This window comes from Belonocnema kinseyi, chromosome 10 (genome assembly GCF_010883055.1).
Source record: "Belonocnema kinseyi isolate 2016_QV_RU_SX_M_011 chromosome 10, B_treatae_v1, whole genome shotgun sequence".
NCBI classification, from domain to species: Eukaryota; Metazoa; Arthropoda; class Insecta; order Hymenoptera; family Cynipidae; genus Belonocnema; species Belonocnema kinseyi.
Genome location: NC_046666.1, coordinates 82,746,792 through 82,755,843, shown reverse-complemented (window position 1 = coordinate 82,755,843; position 9,052 = coordinate 82,746,792).

Below are 9,052 nucleotides of genomic sequence, written 5' to 3'. Positions count from 1 at the left end.
TTATCATACTGAATTGATTATTTTTAATGATTTATTTATTTAAGATTTAAGAATTGTTCATGTTTTATTGAAATAACTATTACGATGTAATGAATTGAAATTCATATCCGACAAAAATGAAAAAAAAACTTTGAGATAGCAGAATATGTTAAGGAGACGGGATAAAGTTAAAGCAGCACGATATGAAGTTACGTCAAAAGTTCGATACCTGGCGTATGTACAAGATTTTCGGAAACGAATTTTTTTTTACAAAAACTTTTTAAATATTTTTAATTAAGTGAAAACTCTATATATTAGAGTTATACGTAATAAAAAATAATTTCATCATTAAATTGTTAATTTTTAAAAATAAAAATAGACGATCTGTCTAGAAACTAATCGATCCGAACGTTACATCCCACACTGTTGAAAAAATCTGATCGAAATTTATTACATTTGGTATAAGGTTATCTCTATTATCACAATATCAGCAACAAAATATAAAATTATAAAAAGCCGGAAAACGTTGTTTTATTCACATAAATAGTAAATGCGCTCAAAATGATGACGCTTTCTCGAATACATTGCTGGAAATCTTCAGAAGCTAAAAATGAATTGTAATGTTGATTCTAGCGAATTAAAGCTTACCTTTGCCTTCATTTCGGATATAAGAAATCTGACAAACAGTTCTATGATTCCGAACTCGCAATTTATTATTTGCTTTTGGCATTTTAAATTCTAGGAAAGAAAATAATATCACGACGATAAAAGAAAACTTGACATAATCGTGTCTAACCTAACCCGACCCGACGTGGTTCTGACGCGAGCCACATCATCTGCCTCCTTGGGGCCACATGTGGAAAATCCGATCGGGCCCAGATCGGAAGTCGGAAATAAGTTGAGCAATTTCTGCACGGGTGGCCCAAAGAATGTATAATTTCATTTTTGCTTAGAAATCTTCATTCATCTTGTTTTTTTATTATTTTTAACATTATTGTTCTTCCATAGATAAAATATTAAAATAATTGTATATTATTTTACTCTCAATCGTTCTCGCTCGTAATACGATCGAGAATCTTGTTCTCGTCTACTTCTAACAATAATTTATAATTTTTCAAATATTTTAAACAGTAACACAGAAAACCCCCCATTCTTTTATCTTAACCCTACACGGATCCTGTGGGGGACAAATGTGCCCCACGCGAAATTCAATTAATTCTCCTGAGCAAATATGTCTGCTTTTTTGGCGCAGAGCCTAACCATAATTCAGTTTGACTATCCTAGAGTGCGGTGAAGTGGTTGATGTTGCCGGTTGTTCGCTGTCTGTCAAGTAAAAAGCAAATATTGAGCGTTTGGGGCACATTTGTCCCCCAGAGGATCCGTTACGTTCGAGTTTCGTCACGTTAAGTCAATTTCATATTTTCATGTAAATAAACGCATTTGACGTATATTTACAGTATATCATGGTATTTTAATGTTTCGTATTGATTTTTTATAATTTAAGTGAAAATTATATGTAAAAATTACTAAAAATTTGATATATATCAATGTAAAGTTGTTTTCTTTAATTTTATTCATACAGTGCTCATAAATTCCAATAATAAATCAATTAATAAATAACAAATGAAGAATTGTTTTTTTATCAAAGGTGTCCAGAATATACGAACTAAAAAGTGCCGATACTGTGACTACAGTGTCGCAGGAAAGAGAAAGAAGTTGCAACCGACCTGTGTGTGACGAACATAGGGGGGTCTTGTGCAACCTTTGCACCGAAGTATATTGGGCTCATTTGATGCAAAATTTATTTTAATTAATTTTTTTTAATTCAATTTTATTTCGAGAATTAGTTTGAAAATAAAATTAGTTTTTTAGAAAAGGCTTCTTTTTTAAATTCTGATGAATTTTTCCTATCTTTCAAACTTACCAATTTTTTATTAAAAAAAGCTTTTTCTTATTTTTTTATCTTTATTTAAATGAAGCTATCTTATTGTGCATCAGAAAACAAAGAGAATAACCTATTATATATTCAGATAATTTATAATAATAAGCATTCTGCCCGCACTTATGATATTTCTCATTTTCTTAAATTTTCTAACTTCGAATGTTCAAATAAATATACTTTTTGGAAGAAACTAAATTATAACCTACATCACCTTAAGGTGCAATTTGTCCTCTTCAAAATGGCGTTTGAAATTTTTAAATTAGTTAATTATAAAAGCAATGACATGATTTTTTCCAAAAAATGTCAAAAACACGATTTTTCGCAATTTTTATTTGTTTAAACATTTTTTTAACATTTTAAATTCATTGAAACAGGATGTTATATACAACAATCTCTTCAATATTAAAAAACGAAGAGAATGGTGTATCTTAACATCTGATTCCGATGAAGGGAAAAGATTGTGCACAAGGTAACCAAATGGGGGACATTTGTCACCCACAGGAGCCGGTGAGGACAAAAAAATGTATAGGATCCGTCTAGGGTGAAAAGTCAATAGAAATGCTGCAGAGATTTGATAACTATATTAAGAATTATGAATTTTTTTGTGTTTGTGAATGTGTAGTTAAACTTTTAGCCCCCCTGGGTGCCATATGGCACCGCTGCGAACGCAGACGCATAATTACTTGTATCGCTCGAGAATTTCGCCTTGAAAAAACATGGCACCTACTGTATTGATTCCCAAATCATCCTTATGCTTGAATTTCACGAAAATTTTGAGACAAAAAAAACCTTGGGCGCTGACGGGCTAAGATAGTTGTCAACATTTTGCAGCGCCTCTATATATTTTACACGTCCCTGAGATGAAAGGATATGTTCTTGGAACGGAGTATTTGTGCAACCTATTGCATACGTTTGTTCGAAGTCGAGAGAATTTGGCCAAGCGTGAAGTACAATAATGTAATAGACGTAGTGGTTCCCGTAATAAATTGAGCAAAAGCACCTGTTGCCATTTAACTCGTTCTTATTGCAGGTACCCCATACATACGGTTGAGCTTGAATGTTTTTTCTAATGCCGGAAGTCTTCAATCCTCTTTTTGCTTCAGTCTTTCCTACCCTCTGCAATCATTTAATTTTAAGTATATATATATCCGAAAAAACTCTCGATTTCTTTGACTCTTAAACAGTATTTCACACACACGTGTGCGCGCGCGCGTTTGTGTGTGTTTAGTCTCATTACTTATTTCAAGTAATTAAATAAATACATATATATGGCTTCATACTATTACTGATACTACTCTTATCATTATAAATACAAAATTAATAAATCTGTTTATTTAAATTTTTGTAAAAAGCATGTTTTGAATTTTATCAATTTTAGAAATATATAAATAATTTGTTAGATTGTTTCTTTTCCTATTTAGAAAATGTAATAATCTAAATAGATTTGTTCAGAATCAACTATAAAGACCAAGATTGATTCTTTACCTAAATTAATAGACACATTTCCACGTTCACCTTTTATATATAAGTTTATACATATGTTTTGATTATAAACACGTCAATATCTGGAGATATTGCCTTATTTGCATGGAAAAATTGCATACAATTTTTTGCATACATATCAAAGGTTTTAATAATCTTGAGCATGCAGTCTGCTTGTTTTTCTATTTTCTTATACTTGCAAGTCCTATAATACGTAATGTTGCATATGATTGAGGATACGGGAAAATTTTTTAATGAACATCTAATGCCTCTCAGTGATATAAAAAGGTCTGCGTGTCAAGATCAAAGTTACAAGCATCATACGTAACTATAGAGTCACATACATCGATATACGCAATCATGTGCCTGTATTTGTAGTCCAAGATTCAACACGCCATCAGCATGCTGTTTATTGCCGTGTGTTTGATTTGATTCTGCACTTAACTAGAATCAAATGTCAATTTTTTATATTTATGGGAAGTATAACTTATATACTCTGGAGTTGGCTTCATGTTGATATTTGAAAGTTTTTACTAGCGTTATTGGTTCAAGTTTTATCTTTTAAATTGTATAGATGTTTGACGTCAACAATAAAAATTTAAAAAAAATTGTTATTCTTAGATACTTACACGATTAAACAAAAGCTCAGGATATATTTTGTAGGTGAATATAATTTTACGAGTTTATTTAAGGATGTAAAACGTAACTTTAACTTCGAATACTGATAAAAATTGAAGCAGGGAAAGGTAAACCGTGTGCTAGTCCAATCCAATCAACCTTATTTTTACAGGAGAAGCAACAAGCCATTCTAGGAACAATTTACAACCAATTGGATCAATTTTTTGGCTTAGGTGAATGACTCAATTTAATAACCATTATGTAAACAAGTATATGGTGCTACATCTGCTATGTGCATATAATACTCTAATGTATAATGGAAATGGGGCGGATTTAGCATCACTTAGCTTTGTCTGAATTCATAAATAAGAATAGTACATAAATATTTAAATCATATTTCGACGATTCCAGACCATTGAAAAGTTTTATTCAATTAATTTCGGGATAAAAAAAGTATGGTTACGTTTCGAACCAGTCTAATCTCATAATCAGACCTTGGTTAAAATTTTAAATTCGGTGAAAAAAAAAAATGTTGTATAGAAGACACATTGAGAAAATCCAGTGTGAGTATGCTCATATTTATTTCACGGTTTCTTAAAATAAATATGAGCGATGGTCTGGAAATCACCGAAGTAAGATTTAATTTTTCACATTCGTTGGTTTTTCCCAGACGTTGAAGAAAATAAGACAGCATTCCATCTCTCATAGTCTTTATACATAAATCATTAAGATTATAATCTGGGATACATATTTTTATTTATTTCATAAACAAATAATACTTAATATTTCAGGGTAGAAAGTTTTCAGAGATTTTTGAAAAACACGTCTCAAAAGGAAAATCGACTGTGGGAGAGAGGAGATTAGGGGAATGTAGGTAAAAGAGACGGTATAGGCGTATGTTTTATATATGGGGCTGTAATATATGAAGGGGAAGACAATGGCGAGGGGGTACATGCAGTAGAAGGCATATTGGTACAAGCAGAGGGAGGCAGCTATGCAAGGGAGGAAGCTGTGCATGGGAGGCAGAGGTATAGGAGGAGGGGGTTTTATAAAAACATGGGTGGGTCAGGGACGTGGGAGGAGCATGGAAAGTGATACGCAGACAAGGATAGGAGAAGGTTCGGTTAAGCTCAGACTTCTGGAGGGACAAGTGTGAAGAGAGGTCAGTTGGAAGAGAATGAATTTCCAAGGGCAAGATTAAAGGGCAAGATCATAGAGGGGAAAACCTAATGGCAGTCGACGACACCTAGATGGAGAGAGGGGCATGTAAGAAAAGGGTTAAGGAAGAATGTTGCAGGGAAAATTGAAAAGGTGATGACAGTTGATATGCACTATAGTAAGGCGTACGGTGAGGGGGTGCGAAGAAAAGGGCCGACGGGAGCAAGAACAGTGACGAGGGATAGTGGGAGTAAACGGAGTGGATGGCGTATGGGTTTGAGCCGCGTAGTGAAGGGTGACGAATGTGGAGCGGGCATAATAAAAGGAGGGTGGCGGTTGCATGGAATTGGGGCCGATTTAATGAAGAAGGAGAGAGGGTACGGAGACATGTGTATGGGAAAGGGTCAGACAGGGAGTGAAGATAATTGTGCGATACAAAAGGGAAAAGAGTGAGGGGTTAGTAGGAAAGAAAGGCAGAGTGATATACTGAAAGAGGTAAAGGGAGTGCGAGAAGCAGTAATAGTGGAGGGGATAAGTGTCAGAGAGGAAAATATGATGGGGGAGAGGAAGTTGGATTTGATGAGAGATGTAATCGTAACGGATAGTATGCATGTACCAACCAAATGCACTGTTGAGGGGTGATAAGGGGATTACTTAAAAACAGGAAGAAGTGGTAAGATGAAGGAGATGAAACTGATTTTGTTTTTAAAATTCTGTTCTTTTTCTAATCAATTAAACGTTTATAAACACTGTTTGGAGTCCGTTAGACATCTCCCCTTTTGGTTGGGTTTTTTTAATCGTGCCGAATTCAGGTTGTCAAAATATGATATACCTACAATTCACATAATCATAAATTCATTAAAATACGATGTTCATTAATCACGATAGCGATTGAGAATCAAAAAATGAATCAATATATGGGTCAAAATAATGATCAGCTGCAATTATCGGAAACATTATGAGTACCAAAGAAGTGAACTTTTCATATAAGATTTCTTGTATGGCTAGTGATTTTCAGATTGAAGATTTAACTATCGTTAAACTAATCTTAGCCTCTTATACCGTATCCTGGGTCTTATAGGATTTAAAAGCTCTGGTATTTGCCTGGAATCTAGTTTGCTTGCGTGGCATTGGGTGAACCTATAAAATAAACAGAGACCATCCGAGAGTGGAAAAAAAGGTAGAACTGATCTTACATTAGTAGAGCTTTATACATACCGTCCGAAATTTTAAGTCTCTATAGTCTATCATATAACTAATAAAAATATTACATATTTAAAATATAAAAATTTAATGATTTTTCTAGAGATGTGATAGCGATAATATGCATTTTTTAAATATATGATTCTGTTTAAGCGATCTGAGGCTATAACTTAGGTTTATTATTGTTAGAGCCTTAGAATCTTCTTAGAATATAAAAGATAGAAGTTAGAAGTATAAGAAGTGGAGAGCCTGGTGAGTGGAGGGTCTATGCACCTTGCCACCTTACCTGGTTGAACCAGGTTCCTCGGATTGTGCCCGCCTTTCCCTTCTTCGGCCTCTACCTGGCTTACATTTTCACCGCAGGTCTGTAGACCTGGACGTGGTAGCAATAGAAACGAGAACTAAATTCCGCAAACAAAACTTCTCCCTTCTCCCCAAAGCATTTCTTTGATTTTTTTTAGTCACCACTTTGATATTTACAATTATGCCCCATTACCGACTACCAAATTTAGACTCGTCAATTTTTTTAAATGCTGCGAATATTATTTTTGTATTTGAACAAATGTCAAGCTTTAAAATCAAATCATTATCATTAATTTAAGAATGAAGTCAAAGCTGGGTCCATCCTGATTAAAATAAGGAGAAAATAGATTTATGTGATTAAACTGACACATTTTATTTTCATAGACACAACACATTAATAAACAATATTTCCATGTATCTACTACGATAGTGTAAAATTGTACAATTATAAACGTGTTATGCAATATGTTGTTATTTGACTTCTCTAAACCATACTCCAATCTTAAAATGATGTAAAAAATATCCTCATGATAGAATAAATTGAGTCCTAGTGGTTGCTTATAATTACTTTCTGTTTTTCATTAGATTACCTTTCACCTTTGTGCTAAGATCGATAATGCAAGCTCGCAAAGAACATGTGTGAAGCAATGTGGGCATGAAGACGTAATCGGGGCATTCATATGGGTAAACTTTCAAAACCTTATTTTTTTGAAACGCTATACAGGCGCGTAGGGTCAATGTTCTGCATAGTGAATGGGTCAGGAATTAAGATAAATATTAATGATTCAGATTCATATAATATAAATTGAATGAAATATTGACCATACAATATTAGTCTAAAACGTACTTGTCTCGTAATCAGAATCAGTAGTTTTCTAGTAATGTACTACTGCGAAGTTGCTTACCAATTACTTTAGTAAGAATTTCTATTAGGAATTAGCATAATATTACCAATCCAATTACGAATCTTCCTCAATCCACATATTCCGTGACACTATTTTGATTGATTTTTGACCCAACTATCCCACTAGTGACAATTTGTAAAAAATGTCTAAACTTTGAGAATCCATGGTTCAAAGATCGATTTTTCGTTTTAGTATTTTCAAAATGGCGTCTTAATGGCAAAATTTTTGTGAAAACATTCATGAATTTTTTTACAATAAACGATGCGCTTTTCGGAAAAATCATCAGGAATAAAAAGTTCTTGTAATCAGCCAAGGAATACGCTTGATTTTTTTCGAAGCGTTTTGAGTAAAATTTTGGATTTTGCATATGAACAATTTTCGCAACATTCAAATTTTTGCTCAAAACGCTCCGGAAAAATTCAGGCGTATTCCTCGGCTGATTACAAGAACTTTTTATTCTTGACAAATTTTCCGAAAAGCGCATAGTTTTTCAATAAAAAATTTCCAACGACTCCGTAAACTTTATTGCACTCTGACATCAAACCACACCTTCACCGCATTGTCATCCTGGGAATTTTCGAGTACACCCAGCAAAAAAAATGCTAAAGCGTAAAGACTTAAAAATTGCAACAAACTCCGAATCGGAATGGGATTCCGATGAAAATGATGAACGTATCATCATACCTAATCCAGATTACTCTGGCTCTGATGGAGATGATTCATCAGATGACGAGAATTCGGGATCGGAATTTCCCAGACCGAATGTATCATATAGATCTGTTTTCCATAACTACACAGCATCTCAAAAACAATTGGAACCAAATCACGTTTTTTCATGGAGTAACGAAGAAAAAGTTTGCCCTGGAAATTTCTGTAAAGAAATCAGCAGGAAATATTTGTCGCAATCAAAACTAGGTGATATCGAAACTCACAGAAACGAATCACGAACAAGAGCATTATGTAATAATGAACAATGTCGCCCGAGGACTACTAGATTTTGCATTGATTGCAACATGTATTGCTGCTTACATTGTTTCTCAAAATTACATTCTGAAACAGCAGGATCAAAATGATTTCAACGGATTGAAATCTGAAATGAAAAAAATTCTCCATAAAAAAAAAATTAAAAAATGTAAAGAAAATATATAAAATCCCTTTAGAAAAAGAGACTATCGATATTCGTCGACCTCCACGTTGATGATAGTTGGGCAACGTAAACTTTGTTTGCGGCAGACGGACGATAGATATTCGTGAATCATTTTACTCTTACACGATGCTTAGAACTATGAAAATTTTTTATTGAAAAACCATGCGCTTTTCGGAAAATTTGTCAAGAATAAAAAGTTCTTGTAATCAGCCAAGAAATACGCCTGAATTTTTCCGAAGCGTTTTGAGCAAAATTTTGAATTTTGCAAAAATTGTTCATATGCAAAATCCAAAATTTTGCTCAAAACGCTTCGAA